This window comes from Atractosteus spatula, chromosome 5, assembly GCF_055471065.1.
Source record: "Atractosteus spatula isolate fAtrSpa1 chromosome 5, fAtrSpa1.hap1, whole genome shotgun sequence".
Lineage (NCBI taxonomy): Eukaryota > Metazoa > Chordata > Actinopteri > Semionotiformes > Lepisosteidae > Atractosteus > Atractosteus spatula.
In genome coordinates this window covers 40,481,797-40,494,671 of record NC_142710.1, presented here as the reverse complement: position 1 = coordinate 40,494,671, position 12,875 = coordinate 40,481,797, and the positions used below count along the sequence as shown (strand labels likewise).

Below are 12,875 nucleotides of genomic sequence, written 5' to 3'. Positions count from 1 at the left end.
AGAATTGTTGGCACTTCATTTATTATGGTCTCATTTACAAAAAACTACCCTGTATGTCTTCTCAGTCCTTAGTGGCAGCTGTCCAAAACAACATATCAGTACACACAACATTCTCTGTAAAGGATTGTTATTTGTATGATGCATGGTTTCTTAATTGGTAGAATATAGGGGAACCTCCATCTAAAAGTGTCCCTTTAGAAAGCAGTTTAGTCAGCAAACGGACCACCCCAATGTTACAATACATTCCCAACCCTGATTCTAGTCCAGAAGATTATGCGCCTAACTTCCACTTCAAAATATAAGTACAATGGGAAGCCTTCTCTCGGTCTAACCTGTTTAGGCCAGTTCTCCTAACCTTTCTTTTTTTTTTTTGCCAGGGAGCAAAGCTGTTACTCACAATATGTATGGATTTTATTTTAAACTATCCTTTTTTACATCCTTTTAGAAATTATCACAACTGATCTCACCCTGAGATTTCACTCTCACACAGACTGTCTATTCTGAATGTCTTTTTATAGTTCCACATTTTTCACAGGTATAGCTGATTAATTGATTTCAGCTGAATCTCAATCTCAGATTCTCCTGTTTTGGGAATGTCTCATCATTGCCTTCTGGTGGCTCTGCCCCAGTTTTACACTCTCAATTCAAATGCCCTGTTGCAATTACATAACATTCTGTAACATTTGTATTCTCTCATATTCATGGATTAAGAAGAGCTCTGTTTCATATCAGCATTGCATGCTATATAGGTTTTCAGAAAAAAATGTGTTAGACTGAATCTAATTTCAATGGTTACCTATTACCAAAGATTGAATTGACATTCACGCAATGATAACTGTTTCCCACTAGTCTTTTTCCTTGTCATGCTCAGACTTCTTCTCTTGGGATGTTCATTGCCTACTTTTCATAAGAGGACATAAGGTACAACAACACTACACCAGACTTCTCAAATAACATATGCTTTGAGCTGCTTGCAGATCATAATATCTTTTAATTGTGAAAACAGTTGCTGGGGCTTTGGCGTTTAATTTGATGAATTTCAATTATTTTGTCAAGCCATATCAATTTGTGTCCCATAATTACATTTCGTAGGGATGTCTTTAATTTCCCATGACTTACTAAAATATTGCAAAGCCTTGGGTACTCAAAATGTGCAAAACTTTGTATAATATGGAAAAGCTAAAATTATCTGTATTTCTCTTATTCTAAATATTGTATTTTCGCTGCCAGTATTTTTTTCCCCCTAAACACTGAAAGTGGCACAAATTCCTAAGTTGCTTTACTTTTAGGTAAGAAATAAATAGTTCTCTTAGTTTACTTCAACAGTGCAAGAGTTTATTTGACTGTAGCAGGTCCCCCAGCAATGTAGTGGAGGAACACCTACCCACCCATTAGTAGAGTGGAATATAAAGATGCAGGGTTTTCTGTGGCCAGTCTGACACTAGACCAACCCTGTTGTAATATAATCACCTTCCCTCCCTAAACTGGTCCATAACCTCCTTTGCCTGCTTATTTCCTATTGTTGTCAGAACCACAACAGTTTGCACCAGCAGATCAACCCTAAAGCTTTCACATCATGGCCCAGTGGATGCTCAGAGAGGGAGCTCACTGAGGGTAGCTACTGTACATGTGTCCATCAGGAAAGCAAACCATGCTTCTCCCTTCACTTGTCTAGAATTAACCTATTTTCTCATTCTCTACCCACTAGGAGATACCAATACTATTTAAATGTATTTTTTGGGGGGTGAATCCTAAGTCAAATGAAGAGTACTGAACTTTCTGAACAGTATCACTTTAATTGGTCAAAACTGGTCTTCACAAAGACACCCTTCTCCTGTGTCCTCTGCCAATTTAAAGTAAAACCTAATTGGAAACAACTGCAGCAGCTCCCTCTGTTGCACCTGTGTGCAAATGCCTTCAATTACTTCCTTCTCTAAATTGTCCTTAATACAGCCTCCAGTGGCTTAAACTGACAAGGGCAGCTCAGATAGACAGCTGCTCTTTTATAGTTCCCAAGAGCAAAACTAAATTACAAAGGATGGTTTACGCTATGAAAAGGATATAGCTGATTGATAAAACCAAACATCTGACATGATGAACCTACTTTAGTAACTCTGAAGGACAGCACATATGCACAGACACAGTGATAACCATAAATGGGATTTCATGGGATTTATATAATTTAACTTTTTTTTATCAAAAAGCAATTAAATATACTGTATATTGCAGAAAGTATTAAAAACAGACAGCAGACAGTCTGCATCAAGTAACTTCTTTGAAGAAAATTAAAAATGATTTGTGGAAAGTTATTACTTGCAAATATTTAATCATAAGTAAAGTTGCTGTAATACTGTAAACACTGCATAAATATGTAACTGTAACAGACAGCAGCCTAATTATTATGGTGGAGCCTTGACTTTACTAACCTTTCATCAATAAGCAGTTGGATATGCCTCTTTTAACAGAACATTTTTTCAAAAGGTAATGAGCCATCAAAGATCATTTTTAGCAGGCCTAGGACAAATTAATTATTTGATAACTCAAAGCTAGCATTAAATGATTTTGAAAAAAAAAGTAATTTGTCGCATGTTGTCTAAGAATGCAATCTTCCTTTAAAACTCAAGTTAACTTCTTGAAATTACTCTTTTTCAAGTATGTTTCATTTGATCAATGAATTGAAACAAAACAGTATATAAATATTTTTTCAAGCAGGTCAGATATTTATTAAGAATGAAATACCTTCATAAATTATTAAATGGCCTGTTATAAATGTTGATACTTGACATTCTCAATAGGTAACTCAAACAGTTCACTATTTATTGATGTCAACTGCTCTAATGTCTACTTTTGAAGTTAATAAACATTGTGGAAGATGCCGTGCCTGTCTTAAATATGAGGACCTTTACACCGAAATATATCAAGATTCACAATGTACTTCTGGTTTTAGTGTACTGAATATAAGTGTAAAGTGAACAAAAGACTTCAGGAGAAAACTATACAGAGGACTTACAATACTACTGTTGTGCAGAAACATCCACTTCCAAATTTCATGTTTACCTACCTTGGTTTATTAACTTCAGGTGTGCCACAGACACATCTTTTTATATCCACTTCACTAAGTATTCCCATGTGCATATTCTGACATACTAAACCTTTACAAGCACACAATTATTGATTACTATTTACAAAGAGAAGAAAGGTGTTTTCAGTGCTGTTGTAGAGGGCCCACCACTACACTTCCCACCCCACCACCCGTCTGACTCACCTGTTACAAATGTGAAGTATTTTTCTCAGAAAAGATCCTCAACAAAAATGAGTCTATTTCAACACTTGAAGTATACAGTATACAGTATATACCCTGTCTACTCACAGGTCAGGACTGAAAGCCAGAAGTTACTGTTGGTTAACCAGATTGAAGATGCAGACTCCTATACTAGACCAGGGGTTCCCAACTCTGTTGCTGTGGACCCACACACCTACTGGTTTTCATTGCAGCTAATCTCTCAGTTAAGAAATTCATTATTAGCCTTAAGGTAGCCAATAACTGTATTCAGTTGAACCTTCTAACTGTTTTCAATATCTTAACATCTTAATGGATAACGGTATTATTACATTTCAAAAGTGATTTAAGATTTCCAACTGTTAAGTATATATACAAAAAAACTTAGGTTCAACGAGGCAATATGTTTGTTCAATTAAGAGGTCAGCAAAATGAAGAGCTCAACAACCTGAAGACTTTTTATCCATTTGAGGGTGTGCTTGTTTTATATTTACAGTATGTTACTCAAATAACCAGCGGCTGAAAATATTTTAATAGCAATATCACAATAGAAATTGTAAGAATACAGTACAGTAAGTGTTTATAATAGAAACAAGTACTAGTCAGCTTTAAGGTTTAAAATGGAACAGTGTTGCATTTATAGAAAATACCCTCAGCAATCAATAAACAGACCTTTGTCTCCCTTGTAGGAGTGAAATCCATTTTCTAAATACAAAACAAACTACTGTTACAAAAACCTGTTCAACCAGTTCTAGCTATAGTATGTCATTCCTATCATCACTGTTGTTGGAGCTTAAATCTACAGTACAGTACAATGCCCTGCTGATGGCTGCCTTCCAGACATCTCTCGAGAAGATTCTTCCCCTGTGAACAAATCTCTCAGGATGCATGGTATCCATAGCAGTTCCTGACAATCACGGCCCATCACGTGCCCTGTAGAGTACAGAGTATTATATCAACCCCCTTGTCCACCTTCTGCTACAGCTCCCACGCAAGTAACAGACCTTCTCAGAAGAGTCTGACCCACTTGCCTATTGGAAAAGCCATGTGTCCTCAGGCCTTGCTTTGTCAAAATTAGCTGCCAGGTTCCCTCCATGTATCAGCACCTGCAGCCTAACTGGAGCTTGTGTTGAGTATTACTTGCAGAAACTTCATGGCAGAGCGGTGTTCTGTGAATGATTATATGTTTGAAACTCTAACCATTGTCAAATCCAATTAGCCCAATAAAAAACAAAATAATTAAAATAAGAATTAATTATTTGTTTATTTAAGTAGTGTCTGTCTGCTCAATTTTCTAATGACCATGTACTGTATCTTCTGCTGACCCTTTCTGCTTGTGTTTCTTATGCATTTATTCTGCTATTCTTAAAACTGATTTTTCTTTTTTACACCTACTGTAAAATGCTTTGAGATTCTACTTTTAAAGGTACTATATAAAAAAACTTAAAGTTAATATAATAAGTTTTAATTGCAATTTAATGGAAGTATTTTAATGTCTTACTAATATACAGTAATATACAGTAAATTAAAACTTTGTATTTGCGAATGCAAAGTCACAAAACAGTATACTGTAAGTCATACTATCCCTTGTGTTTGAAATATATTAATATTAAAGATTATACTTGTTCTTGAGTTTAATTTTGTATTTGTATTTTGTATTTAATTTCTCATTGTTGTAATGAGTTTATTCATTGTGTTCCTCATTTGAAATGATCTCATCCTCTAAACAGGAATTGCAAATCTTAGTAAAGAAGAGTATACTGAAAGTAATAGATATTGAGTTTCCTGTAAATATCTCATAAATAAAATTATATCTGGAAAATCTGAATGTAGTTTTTAGAAAAAAAACATTTTTTCTGTATTTACACTATTTGCAGTTGTACTATACAGTATTTGCATTAAATATTTCAAAACAAAATTGATTTATTTTAGTGCATTTGTTTATAGCGTAGTATTTTTATATTTCAACTTTTTGATGATAATGGTTGGTGATATTAATAAAATATCAAATGCAGCTCTGTCCCTCATTTTATAAAGTATCGTGAATTATATTATTTCAATAGGTCATGCGATATATCAATAGTGTTGGGGATCTGATAGGCTCGATAGGCTTCACTGGGTTGTCAGATAAACAAAAAACAACAGTATTGCTTTTCTAAATGTTTCTTTCAAGACCTGTGTGTTTATAAAGCACTGACTTTAACACTCCATACAAACAATATATGTACAGTAGCTTTACATGTCACATTACTAAAAGAGGTCTATGATCCTTTCCATCTAAGGCAGGGAAACCCAGCCTGGTCCTAGTGAGCAGATGTGTTTACAGGTTTTCATTACAGCCCGGCTCTTAATTGCCACTATTTACTGGCATTTAACTGAACCACTTTATCAGCATTTCACATTTTGGGAGTTGGAGTTTTAAATTGACTTATGAAACGTAATGGGCTGCAGCACCTCCGGACCAGTATCCAGAATCAGATACCGTGATCTATGTCTAAGCCAACTTTTTATTTGGATTTTGAATCGACAACTTCAGATGTGGAAACACTGAAATATTTTTCTTTTTAATGTATGTCTACCAAAGTTTGGAATCAGCAGATTTCAATCAATGCGTATCAGCTCTACTAAAGGATTGTAGCTCATGCTTTTTAAAATGTCCATTGTCATTATTTGCTGCTTCTTCACAATAGATAACCCAATAAAAAACCTAAGTGTTGAATGGGCACAGCTCTCATTGTAAATCCCTGGTGACATGGTACTGTAGGTGTCACTTATGCAGGACAAGTAAAATAAATCCTGTTTGAAACTTTTGCACTCTATAGTCTTTGGTGCCTGATCTGCACTCTCACCAGAGGACTTTACTGGTTAAACCACTCTCTTGACTTCTGATTCATTGATCTTTTAATAACACAGTTACAAAAAGCTTTTAGAGGACTCTGGCCTGGAGTAACATGGCTTCCCCCTTTCTTGACAATTCTCATCTGCACTCTAGCAGGCTCCCACAGCGGTTTCCTTTACATATACAGCAGGGTGTCGCAAGAACACATTTGTAAAAGCACAAAAAAGATGAAACAAAAGAGAGAGATAAGAATATGTTTCAGTAATCCCTGCTTATTAGCTCTCCAAAACACAGCAGCACAATCAGGTCCTTACAAATAGGCTGCTCAATCAAAACAATTCCTGGAGATATTGAAAGTAGGGTTTAAAAATCATGGTTTAATGTCATTCCACAGAAACAGACCTGCTGGTAAAAAAAAATCCCTGCAGTTTCTATCGACAGGTGACAAATCTGTATTTTAGTATAACTCTACTGTATACTGTATCTGCATATTTTAGCAACACACAAGGGCCTAAGTTTTGTAAAGTTTTAAAATAATTTACTCATAATTACAAAACTAATTGCTAGTTAGCCTAAAATAAAAGCAATTTTACTCCTTTACTTCATTTTAGCTGTTGTAGGACTTTACATTCCTTTTTGGTTGGTATTATTTGCATGGTCAGCTACTCTCATAATTTATCATGACATATCAATACCATGTGCAAGTCCATTGTTGCTAATATGAAGGCAAGGCCACATATTTGGTTTGTAATTTATAGCATATGAAATTGTGGCTTAAGTATCTGTGTAACTGCAATGAGGCACTGTAGGACAAGAAGGGGAAAAATCATCACTTACAGTGTAACACATATAGGTCAACAGAGGACAGCAAGATCCATATTCATAGGAAGTTTAGCTGCTTTTTAACTAGCTATGTATTTATTTAAAATAAAATAAACATATCACCACATCTGGTAAATCTCAGAAATTTTAAATAATTGTACTTCACATTCAGTTTATTATCCTGTACATTAACATTTCCTCAAATATATTGGTAAAACAATTCCATATTGTGTAAATGTTAGTGAAGTACGAAAGGCATACAGTTGTCAGTGTCAGGTTCTAGGATTGTGAGGTTCAAATTTAGTATCTTATTTATATCAGAAAAAAACAATATTAATTTAATTACGTTACATAACAAATACATTTCAGGTAAGTGTGTATGTTACAAGGCAAATATAAAAAACTGAATTTAAGGAAATGTAAACCTTAATTTTAAATACTGTAGGTGAATCCACTAGACAGATAGTTGAGACTTACAGTGGTGTGAAAAAGTGTTTGCCCCCTTCCTGATTTCTTATTTTTTTGCATGTTTGTCACACTGAAATGTTTCAGATCATCAAACAAATTGAAATATTAGACAAAGATAACACAAGTAAACACAAAATGCAGTTTTTAAATGAAGGTTTTTATTATTAAGGGGAAAAAAAATCCAAACCTACATGGCCCTGTGTGAAAAAGTGATTGCCCCCCCTGTTAAAACATAAATCAACTGTGGTTTATCACATCTTTGGAAAGCTGAGTTCAATTTCTCTAGCCACACCCAGGCCTGATTACTGCCACACCTGTTCTCAATCAAGAAATCACTTAAATAGGACCTGCCTGACAAAGTGAAGTAGACCAAAAGATCCTCAAAAGCTAGACATCATGCTGCGATCCAAAGAAATTCAGGAACTAATGAGAAACAGAGTAATTGAGATTTATCAGTCTGGAAAAGGTTATAAAGCCATTTCTAAAGCTTTGGGACTCCAGCGAACCACAGTGAGAGCCATTATCCACAAATGGCGAAAACATGGAACAGTGGTGAACCTTCCCAGGACTGGCCTGCCGACCAAAATTACCCCAAGAGCGCAGCGACGACTCATCCAAGAGGTCACAAAAAACCCCACAACAACATCCAAAGAACTGCAGGCTTCACTTGCCTCAGTTAAGGTCAGTGTTCATGACTCCACCATAAGAAAGACTGGGCAAAAATGAGTTCCAAGACGAAAACCACTGCTGAGCAAAAAGAACATAAAGGCTCGTCTCAGTTTTGCCAGAAAACATCTTGATGATCCCCAAGACTTTTGGGAAAATACTCTGTGGACTGACGAGACAAAAGTTGAACTTTTTGGAAGGTGTGTGTCCCATTACATCTGGTGTAAAAGTAACACAGCATTTCAGAAAAGGAACATCATACCAACAGTAAAATATGGTGGTGGTAGTGTGATGGTCTGGGGCTGTTTTGCTGCTTCAGGACCTGGAAGACTTGCTGTGGTAAATGGAACCATGAATTCTGCTGTCTACCAAAAAATCCTGAAGGAGAATGTCCAGCCATCTGTTCGTGACCTCAAGCTGAAGCGCACTTGGGTTCTGCAGCAGGACAATGATCCAAAACACACCAGCAAGTCCACCTCTGAAAGGCTTAAGAAAAACAAAATGAAGACTTTGGAGTGGCCTAGTCAAAGTCCTGACCTGAATCCGATTGAGATGTTGTGGCATGACCTTAAAAAAGCGGTTAAGGCTCGAAAACCCTCCAATGTGGCTGAATTACAACAATTCTGCAAAGATGAGTGGGCCAAAATTCCTCCACAGCGCTGTAAAAGACTCATTGCCAGTTATCGCAAACGCTTAATTGCAGTTGTTGCTGCTAAGGGTGGCCCAACCAGTTATTAGGTTTAGGGGGCAATCACTTTTTCACACAGGGCCATGTAGGTTAGGATTTTTTTTTCCCTTAATAATAAAAACAATAATTTAAAAACTGCATTTTGTGTTTACTTGTGTTATCTTTGTCTAATATTTCAATTTGTTTGATGATCTGAAACATTTCAGTGTGACAAACGTCAAAAAAATAAGAAATCAGGAAGGGGGAAAACACTTTTTCACACCACTGTATTCTTACTATCCAACATGTATTTAATATTTACATTCATGTGTGAAAATCCTTTCTTAAAATACTTCATTACTTTAAGCTGAATACGTATCTGCATATACAGTACTGTTTGTACAGTATAGTGTATATACAGACCTTCATTGGTGATGACTACATATAATTGAATTTGCCTTTAGAGAAAAAGATGGATTTTGCATTTTAGCAAACATTTCCCACTGGAACTTTAAATCATTTTTTGGAAGTGAAAACAATTTTACCCTGTCTTCATGTCTCCCTTGTAACCACTAATACAGCACTGGCGGACCATGTTTTCACAAATTAGTGTCTCCACTGAGAAACTGGCAGTTAAGTATGGCAGGGTATGTAAAGAAATATTTCCCAAACCAAGCAATTTCTCATAAAAGAAAAATTGAAAGCTACTGCATACTTCCAACTGAGTTACTGGCTTTTGATGGCTGTATTCAGACTACTGAAGGCTGTCTAAGATGCAAAGATCCCAGGAGAATGTTGGAGTGGTTTCTGTTAAGTGGAACATTTTGCATGCTAGCTTTTCCCCCAGGGGGCACTACACAGCAGCACTTGAGCCTGCCTGACTTGACCTGTTTTATGATGATGGTGCTTGTCATCCCATGTTGAAGGGTTAAACTGTCCAAGTCAGTTTGCCAGCACAACTTTCCCTGAGCGCTGGCATATTCATACCCTTGGAAGAAACAGAGTTAGCCTGACGGTGAACTTTGCTTTTGGCAAATGCTGCCTCATTTGAAAGCTAGCTCTATATCAGTGGAGATGGAAATCAAATAAAAAAGTTGAGCTGCCATGCGAAGCGTAGGGTCCAGGCTGTCTTTGTAAGCTCTGAAGGCAATGGCTCTTGTTTAGCAGAGCTGGTTTACCCAAGGGCACAATTTGCAGAGGTTTTGGGGAAAGGATAAAATGACACAGCAGTTACAACTGCAGCTGGAATACAAAGAAAATAAAATCAGATGCATGCAATCGGTCCTTGGCCAGCTCTGTCAAACTGAAAAGCTTGTTTCTGATTTGACAACACATCAGGTAATTACACAGCACTCTGCTACGCTTCTCTGCTGGGATGGGGTTTTGCAATTAGCTCAATGACTGCTGCTGCATTTTGCAATGTGTTTCATTGTTGTGTTTTTGTTTCCTAGCTACAGGGCCTTGTTTGTACACCAAATGAGGAAGATAAGAGAGAAGGCATATTGAGCATATTGAGTGTCACTGATGTATGGTGGAAATGAAAAGTACCTCAGAATTTTAAACAGATCTGCCTTTATTTGTAGTAATGTTTTCATTCATTGATTTCCTTAACAACGCAAACTTTCCTTGTGACCATGGGAAGTTCTTGATGCTCTAGGCTATTTAACCAAACTGTAGTGGAATATTTAACCACAGATAATGCCAATATAGAGCAAGAGGGAAGGCATATTTGCACAACTGGCAACCCACTGAAGCTAAGCAGGTGTGAGCCTGGTCAGTACCTGGATGGGAGACCTCCTGGGAAAAACTAAGGTTGCTGCTGGAAGAGGTGTTAGTGGGGCCAGCAGGGGGCGCTCACCCTGTGATCCATGTGCGTCCTAATGCCCCACTGTAGTGACGGGGACACTATACTGTAAACCGGCGCCGTCCTTCGGACGAGACGTAAAACCTAGGTCCTGACTCTCTGTGGTCATTAAAAATCCCAGGGCGTTTCTCGAAAAGAGTAGGGTCTTAACCCAGGCATCCTGGCCAAATTTCCCATTGGCCCTTATCAATCATGGCCTCCTAATAATCCCCCTCTGTAAATTGACTTCATCACTCTGTTCTCCTCCCCACTCTTAGCTGATTTGTGGTGAGCGTTCTGACACACTATGGCTGCCGTTGCATCATCCAGGTGGATGCTGCACATTGGTGGTGGTGGAGGAGAGTCCCCATTACCTGTAAAGTGCTTAGAGTGGAGTGTCCAGAAAAGCACTATATAAGTGTAAGCAATTATTATTATTATTATATTTCTTCCTTTGTTGTCTGAAATTCATTCAAAAACTAGGGACCAGGTTTTTTCCCAGGTTTAAAGCGATATCCTACAATGACATACTAATTTACCAAATTTCATTTTGTTTTTTTCAAATTAATAAAAACAATGTTTAAAAGAAATCAAATCTTTTTTAGTCTAGAACAGAGACGACATGCAGACTTTGTCCAAGATTTTAAAATCCTCAAGGCTATGTCAGCTGACAAAGTAAATCTAATGTGCTTTCTTTGGCAACAACAGCCAAACACAGACAAGAGGATAGAAGCAGAAACTAAAGAGAATCATATAGAAGCAGGAGAACAGGAGGATTTTTTTTTAGACAAAAGGTTGTAGGGGTTTACAAGCTACACAACCATAATGAAACCACCAACGTTTGATTTGTCAAGAAAAAGCTGGACATATTCTCAAGCCAGTTATTAAAAACAATCTAGAAAAAGCTTAAAGATATTATATTATTTGAAAACTCTCTCTGTAGAAAAATATAAACTATAATTAGTTAGCTGATACAACTGCACCAAGTTATCTAACCATATTGTCAAAGCAGACACCCTAACTTCTATATATAGGAAAATTGGATCAGTTAACTAGTATTAACTAAATGATCGACATGAGCCTGGAATTAGCTATTTTTTTTCTACCATAGTAGAAGTGGAAGACTCCAGCTGTTAATCAGTTCTGCATACACATTACTGAATTACCAGAGTAAGAAATACAGAAATACAGTAAGAAATACAGAAAGCTTCATAAAAAAAAACAAAAAAGCAAATAACAGAGACAAGCATTGGGTGGAGAACTGATGCAGCCTTTCAGATAACACTGAAACCTCATCTGGTTGCGGATTGTAAGCAAATTGCAATACATTTTTGCCATGGTAATGAAATTCCAGCACAACTTGAAGCCATCCAGCATTGCTCAGACTCGCAGAATCTCAGTCACAACCCAGCAGATGACATTGTCCAGATCTGAAAAACTGATCTCCGGATTGCAAGATTCAACCTGCTCCGTAAAAAGAGGCCTTTAAAAGTTGAGTTATATGGAAGCCCCCAGGTTTCTGTGGGAGTTTGTGAATTTCTTGGCTGTCTAATAAATCATGTGAAAAGAACAAGCATCATGATTGCGATAGTGGGATACAGTATATTCTGGTGGAAATATGGTATGGTTCTGGCCTGGATTGTCTGAGTGAATAAGGATGGAGAAGTAATTCTGTTTGAGATGTAATTCTTTTTATAGACTTTTCAACATTAATATTTTTTGCAAAAGCAATATGAAAAAATCCAATAGAAATCTGATATCTGCAGATTTCAGATGAGCAGGAATGTTTTTTTCACAGGAATGCTTTGGAATTTTCTGTGTGGGCCTGCAGATTGCAAGTGAATGTCAATGGTTTTTTGCCTTAGTAATGAAATCCAAGCAGAACATTCTACTTTTAGAAAGCACATTCCTGGTTAGTAATGAAAGTGGCAAAGAACTGGACTGTGGAGCTAGTGGGTAATGATAGGTCACAATCTTGACAGTAGCATAATGGAGTAGTTCTAGTGCCAAGCTGCAATGGGTCACAATGTCTCCATAGTTGAAAAACAATGTTTGGTTGCATTGTGGAATGAAGTTGATCTAAAATGTTTTGTGTTCATTATATTAGACCATTTGCTTAAAAAAATCACAAAACAGCTGTGTTGTGATGCAACAGATTTTCCACAGCTGGTTTGAAAAGTGAACACTAACAGGAAAAAAATGGTGAATTGTGGGCTTGGGTACTCATAAAGTTATTTGGCATTATTGCAGCTCAATACTGAAGAACTGAACAGAAAGTAAATAGGAAATA

The 12,875-nt window shown here is 36.8% G+C and overlaps 1 protein-coding gene across 1 annotated transcript in view; it reads right to left on the bottom strand.

Moving 5' to 3' along the window:
- The window catches only part of nrg3a (neuregulin 3a), a 427,029-nt gene that overhangs the window by 86,309 nt on the left and 327,845 nt on the right, over positions 1–12,875 (bottom strand). The gene's annotated exons all lie outside the window — the stretch shown is intronic.